The following is a 27,757-nucleotide window of genomic DNA, read 5'->3' as shown; positions in this document are numbered from 1 at the left end:
GATCTCCTCCGTAAGCTGGATGAGGAAGGACCTGACGCGATCTGCGTGCCGGACTTAAGGAGTGCCACGGACCTCGCTCTTCGTGCTACTAAGTCCGCAGCGCAAGCCATTGGACGGACTATGGCTTCTCTCACCGTGTCTGAGAGACATCTATGGCTGACGCTCTCGGAAATGGCCGAGTCTGAGCGCACCGCGTTCCTCGACGCCCCGCTTTCCGCCACAGGCCTCTTCGGATCCTCCGTCAAAGATTTCGCGGAGAGATTCGCAGAGGTACAGAAAGCGTCTCAGGCTATGAAGCACTTCCTCCCGAAGCGCTCCAGCTCTGCAGCAGGCCGTGCGAAACCGTCTGCTCAGAGCTCACAGCCACAGCCACCGTCCACTGCCTCCACTTCACAGCGCCGCCAGGCCAGAAGCGCGAGACCGCGCTCCCGCTCATCCGGTCGCCGCCCCGCAGGACGCGGCTCGCGACCTAGGATTACGGTGAAGCCCGAGGCCCCGAAGTCGTCCTAGCACAGCTAGGAAAACGACGGTGTTCCAGTCCCGCTGCGGCCGGACTCACACCAAAGCTATTCGCTCGTCCAGTTCCAGAAAATGTGACTGTTCCAGTGTTTTCTGCAGCCAACAAGTCGGTTCTGTCACCCGCTTGCCTGCACACAAATGCCGTTTTCACGGCTACCCAGATAAATCCCCAAAAGAGCGTATTTTCTGGTGTCCCGGCCACGGCCGATGGTGTTTCGTGTGTAGTAAGAATGCCCACTGCCCAGTGCCCATCCCTACACATAAGCACAGCCTGTCACACAGGGCTCGCGCACATAAAACCGACTCAGGTCGGTTGCGCTTCAAACATGGTGAATGTGCCCACTACCCAGTGCCCACTAACACCACGTTATGCATGTCTCACGGTTTCTGTAAAAACGAAACCAACATGCACTCGCTTCACGCAAGCGAACGATGCTTTCGGTGTGATAAATGTGCCCGCTGTCCCGCGCCCACATCCACACATAGACATGACAGTTCCCACGGGAACCGCCCAGCCCTCCCCCTCGCGGTTAACCACCGTAGAGGAGTCGAGCGCGGGCAATCTGCCCGCTGTCATCAGCGCGCCCCATGCCTCAAATGTCACGAGCGACACGCTTGTGTTACAGCACACAGAAGCTTCTCCATCGCTGAGCGAGCGGAGCGCGCTTCGTATTCGACCCCTAGCTATCCATGCAGACGCATGGGCAAAGCTACCCGGGGTTTCGAAGTGGGTGCTGAACATTATAAAAAGAGGCTATTCGCTGCAGTTTCGCCGACGCCCTCGCCGCTATGTGGCGCGCGTCGAGACCACGGTAAAAACAGAAGTAGCACATCTACTTCGAGCCGAAGTGACGAAACTATTGAGAAAAGGGGCCATAGAACCTCTCTCTCAAGATCAGAGCGAGGGAGGGCTATACAGCAGATACTTCCTGGTACCGAAAAAAGACGGGGGTCTCAGACCCATACTAGATCTAAGGCAACTGAACAAAGTGCTTGTGAAGCGACAGTTCAGGATGCTCACGACCAGGCAAATCCTTGTGCAGATTCGCCAAGGAGATTGGTTTGTGTCAATAGATCTGAAAGACGCGTATTTTCAAATACAGATAGCGTCACGTCACAGGCGATTTTTGAGATTCGCCTTCGAGGGCCAGGCATATCAGTACACAGTCCTGCCGTTCGGTTTGTCCCTAGCACCCCGTACATTTACGAAGTGCATGGACGCGGCGCTCGCACCCCTCAGAATGAGAGGCATGCGAGTGCTGAATTATTTGGACGATTGGCTGATTCTAGCGCAATCTCGCGCAGTGCTCATAGAACACACGACCATTTTACTCGATCACCTCGAGGATTTGGGTCTGAGTGTCAATTGGGCGAAGAGCTCCCTGTCACCCAGTCAGAAAATATCTTTCCTGGGCACAGAACTGGACTCACTATCCATGATAGCGCGACTATCACAACAGCGCGCGGTAGACATTCGACGCACAGCGAACTCTTTTCGCTGCGGCGCGTCTGTCCCGCTCAAAAGATTTCAGAAGATGCTAGGTCTCATGGCCTCAGCATCGTCAGTACTCCAGCTGGGTCTGCTCCGCATGCGCCCGCTGCAGTTTTGGCTGAAAGCGCGAGTCCCACGCAAAGCGTGGGCACCCGGTTTGCTTCGCCTCAGGGTCAATCAGAAATGCGTTACAGCTCTGAAACCCTGGAAAGCGAACGACTGGTACCAATCAGGTGTAAGCCTGGGGACTTCCTCGAGGGTGAAAGTGGTGTCCACGGACGCGTCCACCTCGGGATGGAGAGCGCTGCTCGAGGGCAGACCGTTCTTCGGCCAGTGGTCAGAACGGGAGAAGCTCCTGCACATAAACTGCCTCGAAATGCTGGCAGTAGACAACGCGCTGACGCGTTTTTGTCCCCAAATAAAAGGTCACCACGTCTTGGTCCGTTCGGACAACATGTCTGTGGTATCCTACATAAATCGCCAGGGCGGCATCAGATCCGAGAAACTGTACAGGCTGGCAGAACGCCTCCTGGTATGGGCTCAGTGCAACCTGCGCTCGCTCAGAGCAGCGCACGTGCCAGGGATCATGAATATAGGACCAGACAGACTGTCCAGGAACAATGTTCCGGCAGGCGAATGGTCCCTACACCCACAGACAGTCCAACTGCTGTTGAAGAAATTCGGCAGAGCGGAAGTGGACCTGTTTGCGTCTCAAGAAAACGCTCACTGTCAAGAATTTTTCTCCAAGAGCAGGAGCGCGCTGTCCCATGTGTGGCCCCGCCGCCCGCTCTATGCTTTTCCCCCCGTCTCTCTCCTGCCTCAGGTGATAGAACGGATCAGGGAAGAAGGATGCTCAGTACTGCTGGTAGCACCGTTCTGAAAAAACCAACCTTGGTTCCCAGCCGTGATGCAGTTAGCAAGTACTGCCCCGTGGCCAGTACCAGTGAGGAGAGATCTCCTCTCACAGGCCCGCGGCTCGATCTGGCATCCTCACCCGGATCTATGGTCCCTTCATGTCTGGGCCATCAACGGGTACATGTTGGACTCCCTAAAGGAGTATTAAACACGATCACGCAGGCTAGAGCTCCGTCTACAAGACGACTCTATTCTTCGAAATGGTCAGTGTTTTCGGGCTGGTGCACAGCCCGTGGTGTGTCACCCACAAACTGTGATGTGACGGAGGTGCTTTCCTTCCTACAGGAGCTGTTGGATGGGGGCAGGGCCCCCTCCAGCTCAAAGTTTATGTGGCGGCTATAGCAGCGTTCTCAGAAACAACGCTTGGTCAGTCAATAGGAAGGAACGATTTAGTCATCCGCTTCCTTAAAGGAGCTAAGAGACTGAATCCTCCCAGACCTCCCTCAGTCCCCGTATGGGACCTTTCTACGGTTCTGGAAGCCATGAAAGGTGCGCCATTTGAGCCTTTACAGTCAATCGATTTGAAACACCTGTCTTTCAAAACGGTGTTTTTGCTGGCTCTCGCTTCGGTGAAGCGCATAGGGGATCTGCACGCGCTCTCTGTGAGCGCGGCGTGCATGGAGTTTGGGCCCAATGACTCAAAAGTTATACTCAAACCTAAGCACGGTTATGTTCCAAAATCCCTCAACACACCGTTTAGGGCGCAGATTATCTCTCTGTCAGCCCTACCAGTCCCTGATGAGGAAAGAGACGCGAGCCTCCTTTGCCCAGTCAGGGCATTACGAGCTTATGTGTCTCGCTCGTCTGTTTTCAGACAGACGGAACAGCTCTTTGTTTCGTTTAGCGGACGTTCTAAGGGACTAGCCGCGTCGAAACAGAGCCTATCCAGATGGATAGTTGATGCTATAGCGCTGGCATACGCCTCCAAGGGCATGCAGTGCCCTTTGGGTGTCAGAGCGCATTCCACAAGAGGCATGGCCTCTTCGTGGGCTTGGTCAAGTGGGATTGCCTTGCAAGATATTTGTATGGCGGCAGGCTGGGCCTCCCCGTCTACATTTATAAGGTTTTATAACCTAGAGGTTCCCGCCCTGCAGGCCAGGCTGCTGTCGGTCTAAACTACCAGTATTATCTGACCTGATGCGTTCAGCTCAGAATGCTGCGTTTGCTGAGCACAGCTCAATTTTCGACAGTTTAAAGCTGGGCAAACTGTGTAAGACCCACATTTTTTCCCATCAGTTCAGGCCGTACCCCGCCCTGTCTGTATGATGAAATTTGCGTCCCTTCGACGCTACTTTATGTGGAAAAGTGAGGCTGCACCCCTCCTTCTTCCCGGACTCTCTGTGAGTTCACTGAGTGATTGTGCACTATATGTACCCCGGGCTTTCGCCCTTGGGTCTTTGGTGTCAGATCTCAGCATGCACGGCGTTTTACATTGGGTCCCCTAGCGTAAGATATCTTATGCAGTACGAGAGACCTCTCGTAAGAGAACGTACTCGGTTACTAACGTAACCTCGGTTCTCTCTAGAAGAGGGAACGAGTACTGCGTATCTTGCCGTGCATGCACACGCTCTGGTTGCTTCGATGATGAAAAACCAGATAATAGCTGCCTGCGAGCGATATTTATAGGCCTAGACCACGCCCATTTCGGCGGGACGTGACGCAGCGGGCGCGAAGTGCCCTGATTGGGTCTGACTCACGCCAGGCCTCGCTCGATAGGCTGCTGCAGTTGCCGCAGAGCAGCCAATAGGCGCGCGAGCTGTCTCGCCTATGTCTGCATTGCTGCTGCAACGCGTTTTGCATTATTACAAAATTAAGGATAATTTTTGGCTTCAATATCTCGCGAAAAAGGATTTTCCCCTAGCGTAAGATATCTTACGCAGTACTCGTTCCCTCTTCTAGAGAGAACCGAGGTTACGTTAGTAACCGAGTACGTTTTACCGTTTTCGAATCCATTCAGCCGATCTCTGGGTCTGGCGGTACCACTTTTAGCATAGCTTAGCATAGAGCATTGAATCGGACAGGACCATTAGCATCTCTCTCAAAAAAATTAACAAAGAGTTTCGATATTTTTCCTATTTAAAACTTGACTCTTCTGTAGTTACATCGTGTACTAAGACCGACCGAAAATGTAAAGTTGCGATTTTCTAGGCTGATATGGCTAGGAACTATACTCTCATTCCTGCGTAATAATCAAGAAACTTTGCTGCCGTACCATGAGTCCAGCAGGCGTAATGATATGACGCAGCGCCTGAAAATAGGTCTAATAGGTTAGACAAACTTAGTCCCGGTCACGTTGGAAGTTACCGAGCTGGGGACTATTTTCAGGCGCTGCGTCATATCATTACGCCTGCTGGACTCATGGTACGGCAGCAAAGTTTCTTGATTATTACGCAGGAATGAGAGTATAGTTCCTAGCCATGTCAGCCTAGAAAATCGCAACTTTTCCGTCGGTCTTAGTACACGATGTAACTACAGCAGAGTCAAGTTTTAAATAGGAAAAATATCGAAACTCTTTGGTCATTTTTTTGAGAGAGGTGCTAATGGTCCTGTCCGATTCAATGATCTATGCTAAGCTATGCTAAAAGTGGTACCGCCAGACCCAGAGTTCGGCTGAATGGATTCGAAAACGGTAAGACTCGACTGTTTAACTCTGGGGGAGTTGTAAAATGAGCCTATTTCCAAAAAAAGTGGAGTATCCCTTTAATGTAATGTAAAAAAAATAAATAAAAATAAATCGGGACTTTTATTATGTATATAAAAGAGAGAGAGAGAGAGATCTGTATATCTCCTGTTGCAAATTAGCTATATGAAATATTAATAATCAATAATAACTGGTTATAATTGATTATGAATATTTGGATCAGTTAATATAATTAACTTAATGTCGTAAATGAATATTATAATCAATAACCTGTTTGTCCCGTGAACACAGTGTTAATTGTTTATTAATTCTAAGAAATTTACATTTCTGGGGCATGGGAAATGTCTTTATTGCTTTACAGTACTACTAAGAGCAAGTAGTCAAGATCTATGATTAGAGACTCCAGATATGAGCTTGAGACACGGACAACTTTACGTGTGACATGAACAAGACTTTATTAACTTGACTAAACACGTAAACTACCCTAACATACACATACATACAGTTTACCAAGGGAAAGAGAGCTGAAGCAGAATACAGGAGAGCAAGAAGTTATAACATTGTTTGAAATTCAGCAGATCAACAGCCTTGAGCAAACCATCAGTTTAGTTCTAACACGCTCTTCTTTAAAGGGGTAAGGATACTTAATGTATCGAATAATGAGACTAAGTTTGATACTTGCATGTCTCGCCCATTTGAATTAAACTGTCCTGATGCAATTTGTTGAGGCTCCAGTTGATCTTTGCTGATGTGGTCTTGATGAGAGAGAACCAGTGGGAGTCAGAGGATCTTTGGTGAATGGAAAGACAAGAGCCTGGCACACGCTTGGGGGTCCTTAGAAGCTTCTAGTTCAGCATCATCTTCACATCAGGATTCCAGAAGAGAGTAAGAGAGCCAGAGGGCTGATCTTGTGATCAGTGAGTTCTTTCCTTTGGAGGGAATTTCTTTACAACCCATTGTTCTAGCAGGGTATTTGAATATGTAGTTTGATTGGATGTTTAACACAAGAACTAATGAATGTTGTCGCTTCAAGTTCTGGCTTCAAAATGATGTGAAAATCATCCTGCCCTAATCGTACACATAAAACAATACATTGATTTAAACTTTGTAAAACAGTTTTTTTGTCAGAAGAGGTTTATGCATGGGAGGGGTAATGGCCTATCAATATTAATGAGATTCAGACCAGGGGTGTGACATAGACACTCCCCCAATGGCTAATGGCCCATCAAGTGAAGCAGCCTGAACAAAGAAGTAGAGGAGATTCAAAGGTTTTGTTTTTCAATCTGTTTTATAGTAATTCCTCTATGTGGAGGAACTAAATGTTCTAAATTTCCTCTAAGCAAATCAAATGTGAGCAAAAAAAATAAATAAATCAGTCTGCTATAAACAAAGCAATTGTGAGTGATAAACAAAAGTAAAGGCAGGTATCTCACAGTAAATGCTTATGCCCCGTTGATGCGGGTTCTAAGCAAATCAAATGTGAGCAAAATAAAGAATCCTGAAAAAACTATCACAGGTTATAAAAAATATATATTAACCCTCTGGAGTCTGAGCGTTTTTTTGGGCCCTGGGGGTGTTCTGACATGCTCTGACATTTGTGCTTTTTTCAGTTGCTTATAAACATATTAATGGCAAAGGTGTAAATTCACTCTATATAGCACAAACAGGACTACAATAATATGTGAGCCACATGTATGTACATGTTTTCATTTTTGAGAGAATAATGTTTATGCGTGGTTATCGAAAAAACTAAAAATTAAAGTTTTTGAAATAAGGCCACAAAACACATACTAAATATGTGGCAATAACACTTTTGACTATTGGATGTCGTCGCCTATAGTTTTTTCTTCAAAATTATGTGAAAATAGTCTTGCTTTATCGTTCACATAAAACCATACATTGATTTAAATTGATGTAAAACAGGTTTTGCTTGGAAAGCCAATATGCGAGGGGGCGTGAACGAGGAGTGGTTTACACCTTAGAATACACCCACTCTGCATAATGATGAGCCATTCACTCAGGTGTGACACTGACTGAGCCACAATGCAAGGACAAAAGATATATTTAGAAGAAGACTTATATTGACCATTTAAGATTTTGCTTACATCTATCTTGTAAATATGTTTTGCTATTTTATTAAAACGGTTACAATTAGGCTACAACAATAATTACAATTTCAACAATATTTCAAGTGTACTCTTTCTTTGTAAAAAAAATGATTATAGGCCTACATTTTATCTATGTATTCATTAGTTTGAATATAACCAACATTGGAACAGCTAACATCTTAGTTGATGACTTTATTTTTGACAAAAATAGTATTTTATATATAGAAATTGCTAAACAAAAGCTTATTTGATGTGGCAGTATATTCTACAGTAAAAACTGTACCCAAATCTAGTCAACAAAATGTTGTCTTTCATATTTCGTCTGACTGTAACGTTGTTTTCATGAAATATTAGGGCATATTGTTAATTTGCAGTTTAATACGTTGCTTACAAATAGCCTACATTTTATTTCAACATTCAGTCGATGTTTACTTATCTCAGTATAGCAATGCAGTTTGCTAAAACATCATCATTCATTCACACACGTGATTTAAATTTAAACTGTCTTTGCCAGCTGTGGTAAACAGCGCGCATCCGTTTATTCATTCATAAACAGAAACCCACGTGAAGAAATTCACGTGAGAAGGAAAAAACTTACTCAGCTCGCTCCTCGATATACCCGCACTTCTGAGGGACATTTTCCATTAGTATTATTCCTCACAGCGCTGCAAGACGGTGTAAACAAGTAATGATCTAAATAAACTTGTGTGTTTTCTCGAGCTGATATGGGGGCGTTCACAGGATTGCCTCAGCCATTTGCGTTTGAATAGCGCGCGCTCTCCGTGGGCGGAGTCACATTACATCTGAATTAGCTGTAATTAGGTCGACTGGAATCGCTCTCTTTTAATACAGATTTCACAAGATGAGAATATTTGTTTTTTATATAAATTACTTCATTTAAAAGAAGAGAATTCAAGCTTCATGCCTGTGTGTCTGTATGTCTGTTTGACTGAGTATTCGCTGAGTTATTGTTCATTTTCGGACGCGTTTCAGAATGGACTTCACTGGCAGAGAGAAGGCAGAACTCGCTTCGTGTTTATTTTTCTTTATTTGGTAAAAAGCACAACACTTTGTTTTTATTGTGAGTATACACAAAAATAATACACATTTAACAGAATCGATTGATGTATGAAACTCCTATGGAAAATCAAAGTCAACAGAGTATTTATGAGTTTCTTTTACACTAATAAAAAAAAAGCGAGCTGGTATCGCCGGCGATACCGTAGACCTCAGGGGGTTAAGCAGCACAACAGTTTCCAACAGTGATTTAAAAAAATAGTCATCATATCAGAATGATTTCTGAAGGCTGATGGTTAGTGGAAGGTGGTCAGCAGAGCACACAAATCTGAACACAGTCACACATCTTTATGCCACTCTTGAAAACAGTTCCTGTTCAACTGAAGACATAAGTGAACATTGCATGCCTGGCATTTCCATGGTGTTAATTGTCTTTTACCACGCACTGCTCTGCAATGCACACAATTGCGGCGACCAACTGTGGCAACATCCCTGTCATCTGATGTCAGCTCAGCTCCTGGAACTCCTGGAACCGGTACATGGTCACTATTGGCCCGTTTGACTGCCTGTTGCTTGCCTGCTGGTTAGCCTTGGCTCTCTTCGGGACAGGTGCTTGGACAAGTTCATTGTCACATCTGTAAAAAAACAAAACAAAAAAAACATATGAGCATGCTGATAACACAATTAAATAAATTGTATTATCATTATCAATCACTAATAGCCACAGATAAAAAAAATACAAAGTTTTTTGTAATTTCACACAAGAATAGGTAGGCTACTTTTATATTATTATGATGTAAACACAATTAGGCTACATTTCATCTGTAAAATATTACGTCTGTGCACTTACTCAGTATGATTCTCCATCGCACTGAGAACTGAACGACACATTTACATTTATTCATTTAGCTGATGCTTTTATCCAAAGCGACTTACAATTGCTATATATGTCAGAGGTCGCACGCCTCTGGAGCAAGTAGGGGTTAAGTGTCTTGCTCAGGGACTCACAGTGGATTCGAACCCGGGTCTCTCACACCAAAGGCATGTGTCTTATCCATTGCGCCACCACCACCCCACGCCACCGGCGTGCCCCTCTGCGGGGTGCTGGAGAAGGAGAGCTAGATGCAGACACATTCCTAAAAAAAACAACAACAACAAAATACAACTGTTAGCATACATTATTCAAAGGAAACTGATGAGCAATTGATGGTTATGGACGCACAATGTTTGTTGATGGGACATAGGACGGAGAAATATCTATTTATGAGCCATAGACCGCGTCACCGCGAGTATCTGTTGATGGGCTATATACACCGCATGCATTTAGTGACGCATGCAATGAACGTTCAGGAACGACACATCACTAAAACATTTACACAGTCTGTATTCACAAACATCTGTGCATAAGGCAGCATGATAAATACTGTCATAGGCCAACCAATACCAGAACATTTATATAAAAATTAGTGCTGGGCAACGATTAAAATTTTTAATCGCGATTAATCGCATGATTTTCTTGCGATTAATCACGATTAATCGCATTGTTACGAGCAAAATGTAATAATGAATTCTAATAGCAGATCTAAATGTACTGCTATATACACAAAAGTGCAATAACATGTGGTTTGCAAAAACTTTAAACAAATAGCCTTATGTGCTTTTTACCAGCAGTATTTCCTTTACACAGTAGCAATAAAGTAGTTCTTGTAAATCTCAACTTAAACATTAATGTAATCAAATCAAATATTAAACCAAAGCTATATTACCTTTTATCTAGCTTGTTAAACAAGTTACCATCAGAGTCCTGTTTTCTTGGGTTTTTTTTTTTTTCAACAGGTATCTTTCATCAGGGAGCAGCAGAAACAGTCAGTGTTCAGTAGCAAGTTTCCCTGTTACTGTGCGTTCACACCAAACGCGAATAGCGCGTCAAATTCGCGTCTACCGTGTCTAGTTGGACGTTTGAACATTTTGAATCCATTCGCGCGTCCAGAGCGAAATTGACCCGCGTAAAAAGCAAAGGTTTGACGCGAACTGGACGCGCGAATGAGGCGAATTCGCGTCCACCGCGCCGCGCTAAACCTTGCATTGACTTTAACATTGAAATCACTCGCGCCAGACACTCTATTCGCGTTTGGTAGAGTGAGGAGAAGTGGTCGAGCACAAGGTGCAGCGACAAGCGAGTGCGTTCCTGTGAAACTGTCGCGGTTGTGCGCACACGCCCGCCCGCTGCCGAAGTTGAATTGTCTTGATCTTTTTGTAAACGACGTGCAGCACAAATCATTGGAAGAGAGACTGATCCTCGCTGTTAGTGAGTTTCCTGAATCTAAATAGTTATCAGGACATCAACAGGAGGGAATTCACATGGCAGAGCATCCCCGCTAAATGCCGGTGAGCAACGGACTTTCAAAATAATAATAAACTGCGTTAACGTGCGATAAAAAAATTGTCGGCGTTAATTAATAAATGCGTTAATGCGATAATAACGCGTTAACTTGCCCAGCCCTAAAAAAAATATAATGTATTTAGACAGTATCACATATTTTACTGGAGGCTGAAATATATTTGCACTAAACCACATTATATAACCTATAAGCAGATATTCGCAAACAATCTACATTACGCATAAGGCAGTATTTTAGCATGAATCAGTGTCATAAGCTAATCAAAACTGAGTGAAATATATTTAATATACAAATATGTTTAAAGAGCAATATCACATTTAAAAAAGTTTACACTTGAGCATATAAGTTACACGAATGTTAGGGATATTGTAAGGCAATCGTTCCTGTAAAGTGTCAAAAGCTAGCCAAAACTAGGCAAAATATAGTCTGAAAATTCAGAAATTAAATATATATAAAGTTCTATAGCCTATTATCAGAAAAGGAATTATATAACAGTAAACAACTTACTCCGAACTTGTGTCCTCGGCGGGATCAATTCGCTCTTGAAAATGCAGCCGTTCATCGGCGAGTTGCAATCTTCCTCTGAGGAAAAGGTGAATTCTTCCTCGCTGTCCAGAATCATCTGAAGGGCGTCTTTACCGGAGAAGCGTGCCATCCTCTCTAAACGCAATGAACTATCAGTGAATCTGATGAAGGAACTGTGTTTTTATGGCATTGATCGGGGGGCGTGTGCAATGCATAGATCACCTAAACTATTTACCATGTGAATAGCGCCGGGGGCGTGGCGGCCTCAGCTCATTAAAGTTAATGAAGGGAGAACGTAAAAACGGTACCTCTCCTTGCTTTCAAACGGATTACATGAGTTGAAAACATTTGTTTTTTATATGAATTACTTCACTTAAAAGAAAAGAATTCAAGCTTCATAAAGACATATCTCACGTGTCTGTGTGAGAAGTATTCGCTGAGTTACAGTTCATTTTCGGACGCGTTTCAGAATAGACTTCACTGACAGAGAGAAGACAGAACGCGCATCATATTTATTTTTCTTTATTTGGCGAAAAGCACAACACTTTGTTTTTATTGTGAGTATACACAAAAAAAATACACACTTAACAGGATCGATTGATGTATAACACAAGCATATAAGATAAAAATGTATATTAGTATTTTGATTCTTTTTTGCACTGATAATGAAAAAAACGAGCCTATCGCGCCGGCGCGACAGCCGACCTCAGGGGGTTAAACACTATTAAATCTCCCACTTAACATTAATCTGGTACAAAACACTTAATTTTAGCATTTACTCTCCCTTTTAACCCCCTGGGGTCGGCGGTATCGCCGGCGATACCAGCTCGCTTTTTTTTTATCAGTTCAAAAGAGATTCATTTTGCTCTGTTGACTTTGATATTACAAACAAGTTTCATACATCAATCGATTCTGTTAAGTGTGTATTATTTTTGTGTATACTCACAATAAAAACAAAGTGTTGTGCTTTTCGCCAAATAAAGAAAAATAAACATGATGCGAGTTCTGCCTTCTCTCTGTCAGTGTAGTCCATTCTGAAACGCGTCCGAAAATGAACCATAACTCAGTGAATACTCAGTCAAACAGGCATACAGACACACAGGCATGAAGCTTGAATTCTCTTCTTTTAAATGAAGTCATTTTTATTTAAAAAAAATATTCTCTGTTTATGTAATCTTAATGAAAAGAGAGAGATGTCAGTCGTTCTCATCTCAGCTCATTACGTTTTAATCTGCCCCGCCCACGGAGAGCGCGCGCTATTCAAACGCAAATGACTGAGACGGTCCCATACAAACTGTGAACGCCCACATATCAGCTCGAGAAAACACATCAAGTTTATTCAGATCATTGTTTACACTGTCTCGCAGCGCTGTGAGGAATAATAATAATGGAAAATGTACCTCAGAAGTGCGGGTATTTCAAGGAGCAACGGATGGAATACTGTAGTAAGTTTTTTTTCATTCTCAAGTAAATCGCGTTTCTGTTTGTGAATGAACGGCAGAGATGCGCTGTTTACCACAACTCGCAAAAAGACGGTTTAAATTTGAATTGCGTTTCTGTGTGTGAATGAATGATCTGCTTTTAGCAAACTATTTTGCTATACTGAGTAAAAATCGACTGAAATATGTTGAAATAAAATGTATTTGTATAAGCAACATATTAAACTGCAAATTAACATTTATATTCCTTATAATAAAAACGAAAGACCGATGTTACAGACATATGAAAGACAACATATATATATATTGCTCTTGCATTCTTTCTTGTGGCTATAGGTGACACACCTGAATGAATGGCTCATTAAGTATGCGGGCCCCATTGTCTCCTCAGGTGTGAACCACTACATATGCATGATGCTGTTGAATGGTTGACGCCCCTTGCGCATATTGCCTTTACAAACAAAAAGTGTTTTACAAGATTTAAATCAATGTATTGTGTTATGTGAATGATTAGGTAGGATGATTTTCACATCATTTTGAAGAAAAAACTCTAGGCAACGACATCCATTAGTCAAAAGTCTTATTGACACATATTTAGTATGTGTTTTGTGGCCTTATTTCAGAAACTTTAGTTTTTAGTTTTTTCAATAACCATGCATAAACATTATTCTCTCAAAAATACAAACATGTACATTCATGTTGCTCACATATTATGGTAGCCCTGTTTGTGCTAAATAGAGTGTAATTATACCTTTGCCATTAATATGTTTATAAGCAACTGAAAAAAACACAAATGTCAGGGCATGTCAGAACATGTCAGAACACCCAGAGGGTTAAGTGTCATTGTAAAGCATGCTGGGAAATAGAGATCCCACCCCAGTTTCAGTTAAATTTAAGTTTGTCTAAATTAAAAGAAACAAGTTCATAGAACTCAAAACAATTAAACAATTCAATTTACTTAAAATGTGTAAGTTTTGTGAACTCAAAAGAAAAGAAAGTTCATAAAAAGTTCATTTGATTGAACTAATTTGTATAATTTAAGTTGGCCCTACTCAACCCAATTATTTTGAGCGTTAGGGTTTACAGTGTATCTATTAGAAAATCGCAACACATTTTCAGAGACGAGATGTGCCTCTGTGGTCCATGACGCAGCATAAGTAAAGTTTGTCTTTAGTGAATATTTAATTTTACTTGTCTTAAGGTCTTCAGAAGTCATAACTTCAGGGGTCAGTGGGGATCCTCCTGAGAATATTTAATTTCCCTTAAAAACCAAAGATGAAGCTAAATGACACTAGTTTCCAGTGTTCACTCCCAAAATCAAATACTGCTTACAATTTGTATTACACTTTTTTTCAAAGGATAATCTAGCTTTAAAGTTAGAATAAAAAAGTTAAAAGCATTTGTTGTGTTCTGACACAATGTCATTAATTGGAACATTTTCTTTTATAAAATTTACTTTTCTCATGTCTACAAAGTTTCAATTTCAATTAATTTCCTAGCAAGTATAAAGTAAAAAAATCTGATAAATATGCCTGAAGCAATGTTTTTAAGAAATAGCTGCTGCAATCCTCCAAACAGTTCCTCGTACAATGACAGCATTAAGGATGGTCAACGGCTCATGTCGATTGGTGAAAACACCGCGTATGAAAGATAGTTTTCCAAATATCCCCCAAAAGCAAAGACTGTATGTTTTGTATTACACTTTTCAAAGGATAATCTAGCTTTAAAGTCAGAATTAAAAGTTAAAACCAATCATATCTTCATACCTGGTGTGTTCTGACGCAAAGCCATTAACTGGTTATTTTTGTGTTATAAATGTACTTATCTTATTTCTACAAATTTCAACCGGATAAATATAGAGTTAATACACGATGAAACAAGAGAATAATGCTACCAAATACGTCTGACACAATGTTTTAAGAAAAGCAGTGTTTAAAATACAGATGATTTTTCTTTTGACAAACATACATTTTAAATTATACCCTGTGGTGTTTAACATCCAAGAAGTAGTAATTTATGCAAAGGCAAATTAATAAAAAAATAAAAAAACAGCAACAATACAAATAGTTTAAGTCGTCATAAACAAAACACACCCAGATCCTCCCATAGTTGTAGTAAACATTTACAATATGTAAATAGATTCTGTCAGATTTGTTAGCGTGCCTGTACCACATTATTGTGACTAACGTCACCTGTCCCTTGTAAAGGCTATGGATAAAGTCCAAGCATAATCTTTAAGCACTTCCTGCTCAGCTACTGTTCGGACGCTCCTGCTTACTGCTCCGCGTTTTGCTCTATCGCTTTTGCATTTTATCTCCTATTTTTTCTATATTTTATTTCCTTTATTTTATTTCCTTTTATCACCTAATTTTAACTTCAGCAAATCAGCACAGTGCTCATACGACAAAGTTTGGATTACTACAAAAACTGAGAATTCTTTTACCCGACCAGCTTACATACCGGGAAAGGAAAACACAACTGCCTACAAGGATAAGAGAGAAAATGCCTCTTCTGGAATCTACTTGCTGCACCAACTGCCACAGACTTTTACAAAGGATTGCAGTTCTAGAAACAAAGTTACTTACGGGACCACCAAACCAGACGGAGCACACAACAGAGCTTCGTCATGGACACCCTCAGCATACCGGTGAGTCCCATGAAACTAGTACTCCTCGACAGGTAGAGAAACAAGCCGATCGACTTACTAATCGATGGCACAAACAGGGAGCTAAACCCAAAGGCACTCGAGACATCAGATTGTCACGAGCATCACATATTACCGCAGTAGCATCCTCTACCCCAGATACAGCTCTGACTAGGATTGCAAACACTGGTCTGCTACCACTGCCTATACATCTTGAGAACAGATTTGAAGTACTAATGAATGTAAATGAGGAATCCACAAATGTGATGAATGTGATCGAACACAGACTGAATAGGCCAGTAGCTAACACTGATGCTAACTGGCGCTCAAGGTCGAGCAGACAGCGGCACTCAGCTCAGAGCGCAGCCGAGCCCAGGACTCTGATAGTGGGGGACTCCATAATCAGAAACATTAGCAGCAGGGATACAACTACATGCTGCCTTCCACAAGCAACAACTTCTGATATAAACAGGGAACTTCAGAACATTCTGATGAAACATAAGACTGCTAATCGACTCATCATACATGTGGGGAAGAATGATATTCATAAAGAGCAGTCAGAACTCCTTAAGAAGGATTTCAATAAACTTTTTGAAACACTTAAAAGACTGAAAGTTCAAACATTCATCAGTGGACCACTACCAGCAAGAGGAACAAACAGGTTTTCACGGTTGCTTGGGCTAAATACATGGCTGCAAAAAACCTGCAATATAAAAGCAGTGAACTTCATTGACAATTTCAATCTTTTCTGGAGTCAACGACAACTGTTTCATCGGGATGGCCATCACCCAAACAAACTTGGTTCAAGAGTGTTAAAGGACAATATCTACTTCTCCCTAAATCATCCTTCTGCGGTTTGTGCCAATCCACTCAATCTGAACGGCACACACACACCTGGACACAGTATGAATGACCACGGGACTTCACTTCAGCAGCAAAATGGACATGATAACACCACTCCGCCACAACAACCTCTGCTCACGGACACAATCTCAGCTGAGCCCTGCACACAGAGCTCACCACAGATAGCCATATCAGAACTGCTTGAAGATTCAGCACCCAAGGACGACTTCCTGGAAAACAGCCAGGGAAGCCAGGACAGCATATTACAGCCTCCTATAACACCAGAGCAACAGCCCCTTTCACCAGACACTCTCTCCCTCTCCCCTGCAACGCCACTACTGTGCTTCTCACAGAGAATGGAAGAACTGGTGCATGCTGGAACCAGACTATCCCACTCTTTTGCTGCAAGCCCCCAGATACCAACTAAAAAAAGACAGGCACCACTACCACCAAAGCCTGCGGGCCCAGCTCGCCCTCCCCCTCCTCCTGTGAGAGCTCTTCGGCCTCTGCCACAACGCCAGGGCCCACACCCTCCTCCTTCTGCTCGAGGTGAACCAAAAACAACTGCTCAAAGCTCTCAGTGATATGTGTCGGGTCCCCGTTTTGATAACAGTAACTTTCTCAAATGTTTACAAAACAAGCGGGAACCCAGTGTGCCTGTATCTTTCTCTATTGCTGTTCTATTACATGATAGAAAGTCTAAGGCCTTCAATAGCCGTACAGCAAACCCAACTAATCTGGTGCCTATTACACGTCAAACTAATATTGCTGTGGGGAAAAGTAAGTCTGTTAAGTTAGCTCTTTTAAACATTCGCTCACTTAAAAATAAATCACTTCTAGTCAACGACTTAATAACCACAAACAACCTGGATTTTATGCTTCTAAATGAAACCTGGCTAGAAGCCAGCTGCAGTGCAACAATCCTCAATGAAACAGCCCCTCCTAACTTTACTTTTATGAGTGTCTGCAGAGCTGTTAAGAGAGGTGGGGGTCTAGCTGCTCTTTTTAAAGATATCTATCAATGTAAGCAAATATCATTTGGGAATTACTTGTCTTTCGAATATCTGGGTATTGTGTTAAAAGGTGCTCCACGCATTTTACTTTTCATTATTTACAGGCCTCCAAAATACTCTCCAGCCTTTGCTGAGGACTTTACAGAACTGTTATCAACAATTACCTCAGAGTTTGACTGTTTTGCCATTGCTGGAGATTTTAACATCCATATAGATAATGCAGAAAATAATATGGCAAAAGAAATCAAAACTGTTTTAAAAACTTTTGATCTGACTCAGCATGTACATGGACCCACACACAATCGTGGACACACTTTAGATTTACTTATCAGTAAGGGTCTAAACATTTCATCGATTGTTATTAAGGATGTAGCACTGTCTGATCATTTCTGTATTTTCTTTGATATATTGATCTCTCCTGCCACTGAAGCTAGATCTGTGTCTGTCAAGAAGAGATGCTTAAATGAGAACACTAGTGTCCTATTTATGAAGGCTATATCTTTAACACCAAGCATATCTGCTGACTCTGTTGATTTTCTCCTTGATTCTTTTAACTCAAAAGTTAAAGGTGTAATTGATGATATTGCTCCTGTGAAAGTCAGGAAGAAGAGTGGCAGACAAAAGGCACCTTGGAGAAACTCAACAGCAGTGCAAAATATGAAAAGACAATGCAGAAAAGCAGAGCGCATGTGGCGGAAGACAAAACTTGTAGTCCATTATAACATCTACAAAGACAGCCTTCATGCTTTCAATATGGAACTAGGCAAAGCTAGACAGACTTTCTTCTCAAATATTATAAACAGCAATTTAAACAACACACGCACTCTTTTTGCTACTGTAGAGAGACTGACAAACCCCCCAAGCCAGATTCCCAGTGAAATGCTCTCAGACAGCAAGTGCAGTGAGTTTGCTTCCTTCTTCTCTGACAAAATCAATAATATCAGAAAGGTGATCAGCACATCCTTGAGTTGCGCTGGGGTCAGACAGATCAAACCACCTGAGAAAGTAGTTACTATGTCTGATTTCAAAGAAATTGATGGCAAAATTTTGGAAGAAACCGTACAGCACCTTAAAACATCAACCTGCGCTCTTGACACACTTCCCACATCTTTTTTCAAAAGTGTGTTAAACAGTTTAGAAGCAGATCTTCTAGAAGTGGTAAATGCTTCACTTCTCTCTGGGAGTTTTCCAAACTCCCTAAAAACTGCAGTTGTCAAGCCCCTCCTGAAAAAGAGCAATCTGGATAAGACCATATTAAGCAACTATAGACCAATCTCAAATCTTCCTTTCATAGGTAAGATCATTGAAAAAGTTGTCTTCAATCAGCTGAACAAATTCTTATGCTCGAATGGATACTTTGACAATTTTCAATCTGGTTTCCGACCGCACCACAGCACAGAGACAGCGCTCATAAAGATAATAAACGATATTCGCTTAAATACTGACTCAGGCAAATTATCAGTGCTGGTACTACTCGACCTCAGTGCTGCATTTGACACTGTCGATCACAACATACTTCTGGACAGGCTGGAAAACTGGGTGGGGCTTTCTGGGATAGTCCTAAAATGGTTCAGGTCATACTTAGATGGGAGAGGTTATTATGTGAGTATAGGAGACCATAAGTCTGAGTGGACACCCATGACATGCGGAGTCCCTCAAGGCTCAATTCTTGCGCCACTCCTGTTCAACCTGTATATGCTCCCAATGAGCCAAATAATGAGAAATAACCAAATTGCTTACCACAGCTATGCAGACGACACACAGCTGTACTTAGCCCTATCGCCCAACGATTATAGCCCCATTGACTCCCTGTGCCAATGCATTGATGAAGTCAACAGTTGGATGTGTCAAAACTTTCTTCAGTTAAACAAAGACAAAACTGAAGTCATTGCGTTTGGAAACAAAGATGAAGTTCTCAAGGTGAACGCATACCTTCACTCTAGGGGTCAAACAACCAAAAATCAAGTCAGGAATCTTGGAGTGACACTAGAGTCAGAGCTTAGTTTCAGTAGTCATGTCAAAGCAATAACTAAATCAGCATACTATCATCTGAAAAATATTGCAAGAATTAGATGCTTTGTTTCCAGACAAGACTTAGAGAAACTTGTGCATGCTTTCATCACCAGCAGGGTGGATTATTGTAATGGACTCCTCACTGGCCTTCCCAAAAAGACCATCAGACAGTTGCAGCTCATACAGAACGCTGCCGCTAGGATTCTGAGCAGAACCAGAAAATATGAACATATCACACCAGTCCTCAGGTCTTTACACTGGCTCCCAGTTAAACTTAGGATTGATTTTAAAGTATTATTACTGGTATATAAATCATTCAATGGCCTAGGATCTCAATACATTGCAGATATGCTCACTGAATATAAACCCAACAGATCACTCAGATCATTAGGATCATATCAGCTTGAAATACCAAGGGTTCACTCTAAGCATGGCGAGTCTGCTTTTAGCTATTATGCCAGCCGCAGCTGGAACCAGCTTCCAGAGGAGATCAGATGTGCTCCTACTGTAGTCACATTCAAATCCAGACTCAAAACACATCTGTTTAACTATGCATTTACTGAATGAGCACTGTACAAATGTTCGTCCGACTGTTTGTACTGTTTTTTATTTTTTATTTTTCTAAACTGTTTTAATTATTCTTATTTCTTTTTATTATTTTAATTTCTTCTATGTAAAGCACTTTGAATTGCCATTGTGTATGAAATGTGCTATATAAATAAACTTGCCTTGCCTTGCCTTATGCAACAATCGCGCGTGCACAATTTACTACAAAAGTGTGTATGGTGCATAAGAAAAGAGACATTTAGCTGTAATGAATACATAATACAGAAACCCTCTCTTCCGATCTATTGTAAAAGTTTGTAGTCATGATTGTAAATACTTTTTCCCTCTAGCGGATGACACCATTTACATCTTGTTTCTCTGTACAGTTTTTAGACGAAGACTTCTCTTTGAGCACTGGCAAACATGTTCACATAGGAATTAATGAACAAATACAGCATGAGAAAATGACAAAAATTTAAAAATTTAAATTGTGATATTCTGTTAGGTCTGTCTACGAAGCGGTCACAAGACACACAATAGGCCCAACATGAAAAGTGACGCCTGATGTTTTTCTATTGCAGATACGACTGTTACACTTAAAACAAACCTATCAATTAAGTTACGCATTACGAGTCAAGGTGTCGCAGACACACAATTTGTCATGTTTGTCTTCACAATTTGTGCTTTAACCCCCTGAGGTCGGCTGTATCGCCGGCGATACCAGCTCGCTTTTTTTTTATCAGTGTAAAATAAACTCATAAATACTCTGTTGACTTTGATTTTCCATAGGAGTTTCATACATCAATCGATTCTGTTAAATGTGTATTATTTTTGTGTATACTCACAATAAAAACAAAGTGTTGTGCTTTTTACCAAATAAAGAAAAATAAACACGAAGCGAGTTCTGCCTTCTCTCTGCCAGTGAAGTCCATTCTGAAACGCGTCCGAAAATGAACAATAACTCAGCGAATACTCAGTCAAACAGGCATACAGACACACAGGCATGAAGCTTGAATTCACTTCTTTTAAATGAAGTAATTTATATAAAAAACAAATATTCTCATCTTGTGAAATCTGTATTAAAAGAGAGCGATTCCAGTCGAGCTCATTACAGCTCATTCAAATGTAATGTGACTCCGCCCACGGAGAGCGCACGCTATTCAAACGCAAATGGCTGTGGCAATCCACGCAAACCTGTGAACGCCCCCATATCAGCTCGAGAAAACACAAGTTTATTCAGATCATTACTTGTTTACACCGTCTCACAGCGCTGTGAGGAATAATAATAATGGAAAATGTACCTCAGAAGTGCGGGTATATCGAGGAGCCAGCTGAGGAATACTGTAGTAAGTTTTTTTTTCCTTCTCACGTGAATCGCGTTTCTGTTTATGAATGAATGAACGGCAGAGATGCGCGCTGTTTACCATAGCTCGCAAAAAGACAGTTTAAATTTAAATCGCGTGTGTGAATGAATGATGATGTTTTAGCAAACTGTATTGCTATACTGAGATGAGTAAAAATCGAAATGTAGGCTATTTGTATAAGCAACGTATTAAACTGCAAATTAACATTTATATGCCCTAATATTTCATAAAAACAACGTTACAGTCAGGCGAAATATGAAAGACAACATTTTGTTGACTAGATTTGGGTACAGTTTTTACTGTAGAATATACTGCCACATCAAATAAGCTTTTGTTTAGCAATTTCTATATATATAAAATACTATTTTTGTCAAAAATAAAGTCATCAACTAAGATGTTAGCTGTTCCAATGTTGGCTATAGCCTATTCAAACTAATGAATACATAGATCAAATGTAGGCCTATAATCTTTTTTTTTTTTTTTTTTTTACAAAGAAAGAGTACACTTGAAATATTGTTGAAATTGTAATTATTGTTGTAATTGTAACCTTTTAAAAAAAATAGCAAAACATATTTACAAGATAGATGTAAGCAAAATCTTAAATGGTCAATATAAGTCTTCTTCTAAATATATCTTTTGTCCTTGCATTGTGGCTCAGTCACTGTGTCACACCTGAATGAATGGCTAATTATGCAGAGTGGGTGGGACATTGTATTCTCAGGTGTAAACCACTCCTCCTTCACGCCCCCCTCGCATATTGGCTTTCCAAGCAAAACCTGTTTTACATCAATTTAATTCAATGTATTGTTTTATGTGAACGATAAAGGAAGACTATTTTCACATAATTTTGAAGCCAGAACTAAAAGCGACAACATCCATTAGTCAAAAGTCTTATTGACACATATTTATTATGAGTTTTGTGGTCTTATTTCAGCAACTTTCATTTTGATTTTTTTCAATAACCACGCATTAACATTATTCTCTTAAAAATTCAAAAATATACATGCATGGTGATCACATATTTTGGTAGCCCTGTTTGTGCTATATAGAGTTAATTTACACCTTTGCCATTAACATGTTTATAAATAACTGAAAAAAGCACAAATGTCAGAGCATTTCAGAACACCTCCAAGGCCCAGAAAACTGCTCAGACTCCAGAGGGTTAAGGAAAAACTGTTTTTGTTCTTCATCAGCAGAATACCAAATGATATCTGTTTCCTATGTAATGTTAGTAAACTCTAGGTCTTCTCGTCTTCTATTTGTTCATATATGACAGTATTCACATTAATTCACTTGATTTAATAACTTTGAATGCTGGGTATTTTATCCATATCTGTGTTACAACTTCAGTGGTTTGGGAAAAGCATGTAAAAGTCCTGGCAGAAAGCGATGCATATGGATGTAGTGTAACAACGAATTATAATTTTTTCTGAAGTGTTAACCCTTTAGGCGCCAGAGGTTTTTTCCTAAAACGTTCGATTTTGACATCTTAATTTCAAAAGGCTATATCTTAAAAGTGATAAAAGATAGAGACTTTCTGTAAATGAGAGAAATATTAAGGATGACCCAAAGTTTATGTAGGGATTACATTTTCCCATCTAATTTGCATATTATGACGTCATATGGTGGCGGCCATCTTGGATTATAGAATTTTCATGAAAAGTCACGTTTAAATGATAAAATGCAGCACTTCTTTCCCCCCAAAATGTCCCTCACCTTCTGTATGCTATATTGCACAATACTGAATGCTCAGGTAAATAGTAAGTAGTAAACAAACTGTGTAAATCATTACTAATAAATGGTAGAAACAAACCGAATGCATGTAGCGGTTGGCCTTTTGTTGTAGAGATTTTCCATTTACTACATACAGTAGGCACTCTGATTCCATGTATGGGGCACATATATATATTATTCATATGACACACAAACACAAGTAGACAAGACCTGTTTAGTTCAAAAGCTCAATCGCCAAGGCAAGACACAGATCATGAGTGAGATGACGAGACAAGACGAGAGACAGACGAGACAAGACGAGAGACAATGTTAGTTTTTTTTTTTTTGGGGGTTTTTGTTGATGTTTTTTTGGTTGTTGTTTTTTTTTAGCTGACAAAGACGCACACATCACAAGGACATTTACAACTAAATTCCAGAAATCATCAGAGAGAAAGAGTGATAAAAAATCTAGGGGCAAATTGGCATTGGAGAGTTCTCTATCCCCCAGATATCCCACTGGCTGATCAAAGTGTGTGATCCAACTTTGGTACTCAGACTCATTGGCCAAGTACTCAAAGCCGGCATTCCCATCAGCTTGTGATAGACTATGCATAATAGCCCCTCTGCCCCGTGTCACACACGAGCAGCGCGGGCGCGGCCAGATCTGCCTCGCGTGCGCGCCGAGTGTGCACAGCTCAGACTACTGTCATTGTCATTGCGACTCTCCACCCTGCCTCCACGTTGCCCCCTAACTGTCCTATGAATACTTCGACCTCGTCTAACATACCCAGTGGCATTAGACAAAGTCTCCACCACAATACTGTCGCCGCGATCGCGATAAGTTACATGGCTAGCGCGGTAAAAATCTCCCACCTCGTTCCCCACATCACTAACACGCCTGCTAACTTCGCATTGAACACTCCGACCCCGGGAAACATTGTTCCCACCACTGACATTGGGAAAAGGACCATCTAAAGTTACATTGGGCAAAGGATTCACCGTTTGTGCTTGGTGTAGGGCTACACTTTCTTCTGAAGGCAGATATTCCCCTTCAGAATCAGGGTCAGCGAATAAAACACCCAACATTTCATTGCGGGTAAGCTTTATTGATGTCATTATATAATAATAATAATAATAATAATAATAATCTAATGCAAATACTCGTTGACGTTGACAATATTGCTCTGATAAAATGGCTCACTCTTATACTAGCTCCGCTTTTGTTCGCACTGATTCAATGCGCTCTAGCTCGTAGATTTTTTATAGAAGCATGACGTTTTTTTTGCGTCGGGGATGAAGTATAACATGTCTGCCATCTAGTGGAGGGGAGGTCGAACGAAATTTGACACCCTATTCGACAAAATCGGCCGTTTTATTCAGTGCCGCATCTTGTCGAGTAAACTCGACCGTGGCGCCTAGAGGGTTAACAACTTAGTGTTAACTAATAATTGTTGCAAATTGGTGCTACCAACAAAATATTAGTGTATTCCTGGAACTGGGCGTCGTTACACTACATCCTTATGCATCGCTTTCTGACAGGACTTTTACGTGCTTTTCCCAAATAACGGAAGTGACGTCGACGTGCGTGTTAGCAGTAGCATTAGCCATCAGACAAGTGTTATTTAAATAAACTCCTGATGTACACACTTTCCAATGCCTCGTTTTATTTGTACTACTGTATAAGTTTGGTACCATTCTGGGCATTATTAGTGGGGTAATTTACGAGATGCATGATAGAGAAAGCTGATAGAGTATTGACATAGGCAGAGTGTCACAAAACTACTGAGGAACGAAGACACAGAAATAGGTTAACAATGTTTATTGGACACGTAGTGCAACTCCACAAAACAAGAAGGCTCGGGGTCACTTCTGAATACTCAAATCACAGTCTTTCCACGGGCTGGAATGAGAAAACAGTCTTAGGAATCTCACAGCACGTGAGAGGAGTCGAAGAGAAGATCAGCAAATACTCTGATAGAAGTGCTCAGGGGTGCTCACCACATCCAGCGGCTGCTAGGGAGACACAGACAAGATGTTAGAATAACACACCAAATACTTGCGAGAGGAATTTCCTAGAACCAGACAATAGAGGTAAGGAACCGGAGGGTCACGGGTATCGAAGGACGAGACTGGACGCTGGTTGTAGAGTGACTGAGGTTTATATGCAGTGTGCATCTGAGGTGAGTGGTGATGAAGTGCAGGTGAAGATGATTAGAACTCCGGAGATGATGAGCGGGACCAGGTGCGCTGCGTTAATGCTTATTGGGATGTGTTATTGTTGAGTGACTCCGTGACAGTACCCCCTCCACGGCCAGCTCCTGAGGGCCGTAGACCCCGACGACAAGGGCGACCCCGTGGGCGGGGCCCTGGACGATCCGGATGGTCACAATGAAAATCTTGGAGGAGCGTGGGGTCCAAGATGTCGTCCCGGTGGACCCAGCAGCGCTCCTCCGGTCTGAACCCCTCCCAGTCCACAAGGTACGGACCGGAGGAGCGCTGCTGGGTCCACCGGGACGACATCTTGGACCCCACGCTCCTCCGGTCCGAACCCCTCCCAGTCCACAAGGTACTGAAGCTGACCCCGTCGTCGTCGGGAGTCCAAGATGGTGTGGACCTGGTACACAGAGTCTTCTGCGGGGTCCACAGGAGGAGGAGGGGGTACTTCGCCGGCATCCGAATCTGTGGACAGAGGGGTAAGAGGTGCAATGTAAGGCTTCAACAATGATACATGGAAGGTGGGTGCTATCTTGTAGTGACGGGGAAGTACAAGACGATAAGACACCTCATTGACCTGCCTCAGAATCGCGAATGGCCCGATGTACCTGGACTCAGCTTACGTGAGGGCAGCCGGAGGCGGATGTCCTGGGTCGAAAGCCATACCAACTGGCCTGGAGTGTAGTGGGGGGGTGGTTCTACGACGGGTATCAGCTTGTAGTTGGTGCCTCCGGACTGCTCTTTCGAGATGGATATGGGTCATGGAGAGTGAGTCCCAGACCCTCTCACTCTCCATGAACCAATGTTGTACTGCTGGGACGTTCGATGGTTCACCAGTCCAGGGAAATAGTGGCGGTTGGTATCCCAGGACACACTGGAACGGTGTTAGACCGGTAGAAGACTGACGAAGGGAGTTCTGGGCATATTCTGCCCATGGGAGGTACCGGCTCCAGTGGTCCTGTGCTTCGTGGCAGTAGGTCCGTAGATACCTCCCGATCTCTTGGATCTTGCGCTCCGCTTGGCCGTTAGATTGAGGATGGTACCCCGACGTCAGACTGACTGAAACTCCTAATAGTTTAAAGAATGACTTCCAGACGCGAGAGATGAATTGAGGTCCTCTATCAGACACAATGTCTTCTGGAATCCCAAAGTGACGAAATATTGCAGAGAATAATAACTCGGCAGTTTTGAGTGCTGTAGGGAGCCCAGGAAGTGCGAGTAACTTACAGGACTTAGAAAATCTGTCCACGACCACGAGTATACAGGTCATAGTGTCAGAGGGAGGTAAGTCCGTTACGAAATCAACTGCAATGTGAGACCAGGGTCTGTTCGGGATAGGCAAGGGCATCAGTTTTCCTTCGGGTAGATGCCGGGGTACCTTGGTCATGGCGCAAGCGGTACATCCTTGTACATACCGGGAGGTATCCTGGGCCATCCTTGGCCACCAGTAGCGTTGCTGGAGGAGTGAGAGGGTTTGTTGGCTGCCTGGGTGTCCAGAGCCCGGAGAGGTATGCACAGAGTCCATGAGGGGAATACGGAGGTTAGATGGAACGAAGATCTTCCCCTCCGGACCTCCCGGCGGAGCAGGTTCATTCTGGGTGGCGTCGGCTATGAGCTCATTGATGTTCCACTGGATGGGGCTGATGATTAGAGCTGGAGGGAGGATGGTCTCATCACTTTAAGTAGAGGTCTCGGGTTGGTACAAGCGGGACAAAGCATCTGCCTTGAGGTTCTTTTAACCAGGACGGTAGGTTACGGAGAAGTTAAAGCGAGTGAAGAATAACGCCCACCTTGCTTGACGAGGATTCAACCTCTTGGCGTCTCTAAGATACTCCAGATTGCGATGGTCCGTGACTACCTGGAATGGGTGGTTAGCTCCCTCCAGCCAATGTCTCCACTCCTCTAACGCCAGTTTAATGGCTAACAGCTCCCGGTTGCCCACATCATAGTTCTGCTCCGCCGGGGACATTTTGCGTGAGAAGAAGGCACATGGTCGGAGTTGTGGAGGGGTACCCTGCCGCTGTGACAACACCACTCCTACTCCGTTGGTAGAGGCATCGACTTCTACAATGAATGGTTTATCAGGGTCAGGATGGCAGAGCATAGGGGCGGAACAGAAGGCTTTCTTCAATGTCTCGAATGCTGCGGTGGCTTCGGAAGACCAGGTTAATTGTTTGACCCCCTTCCGTACCATCGACGTCACAGGAGCACAGATCTGGCTATAGTCTTGTATGAATCGCAGATAAAAATGAGCAAAGCCGAGGAAACGCTGTAGCTCTTTAAGGGTCTGAGGTCTTGGCCAGTGAATGACTGCTTCAACCTTGTTCTGGTCCATCAAGATTCCTTCTG

The 27,757-nt window shown here is 42.5% G+C and overlaps 1 protein-coding gene across 1 annotated transcript in view; it reads right to left on the bottom strand.

Moving 5' to 3' along the window:
• Positions 1 to 24,913, bottom strand: part of LOC309504515 (uncharacterized protein) — a 228,065-nt gene extending 203,152 nt beyond the window's left edge. The window contains exon 1 of the mRNA XM_082177669.1: positions 24,868 to 24,913. The gene's annotated coding sequence lies outside the window, so the exon portion shown is untranslated. The remainder of the gene's footprint in view (positions 1 to 24,867) is intronic.
• Positions 24,914 to 27,757: the final 2,844 nt, after the last annotated feature.

This window comes from Leuciscus leuciscus (genome assembly GCF_965113295.1).
Source record: "Leuciscus leuciscus genome assembly, chromosome: 8".
Classification (NCBI taxonomy): Eukaryota; Metazoa; Chordata; class Actinopteri; order Cypriniformes; family Leuciscidae; genus Leuciscus; species Leuciscus leuciscus.
The sequence above is the reverse complement of the archived record's forward strand: the minus strand, read 5'-3'. Positions and strand labels throughout refer to the sequence as shown.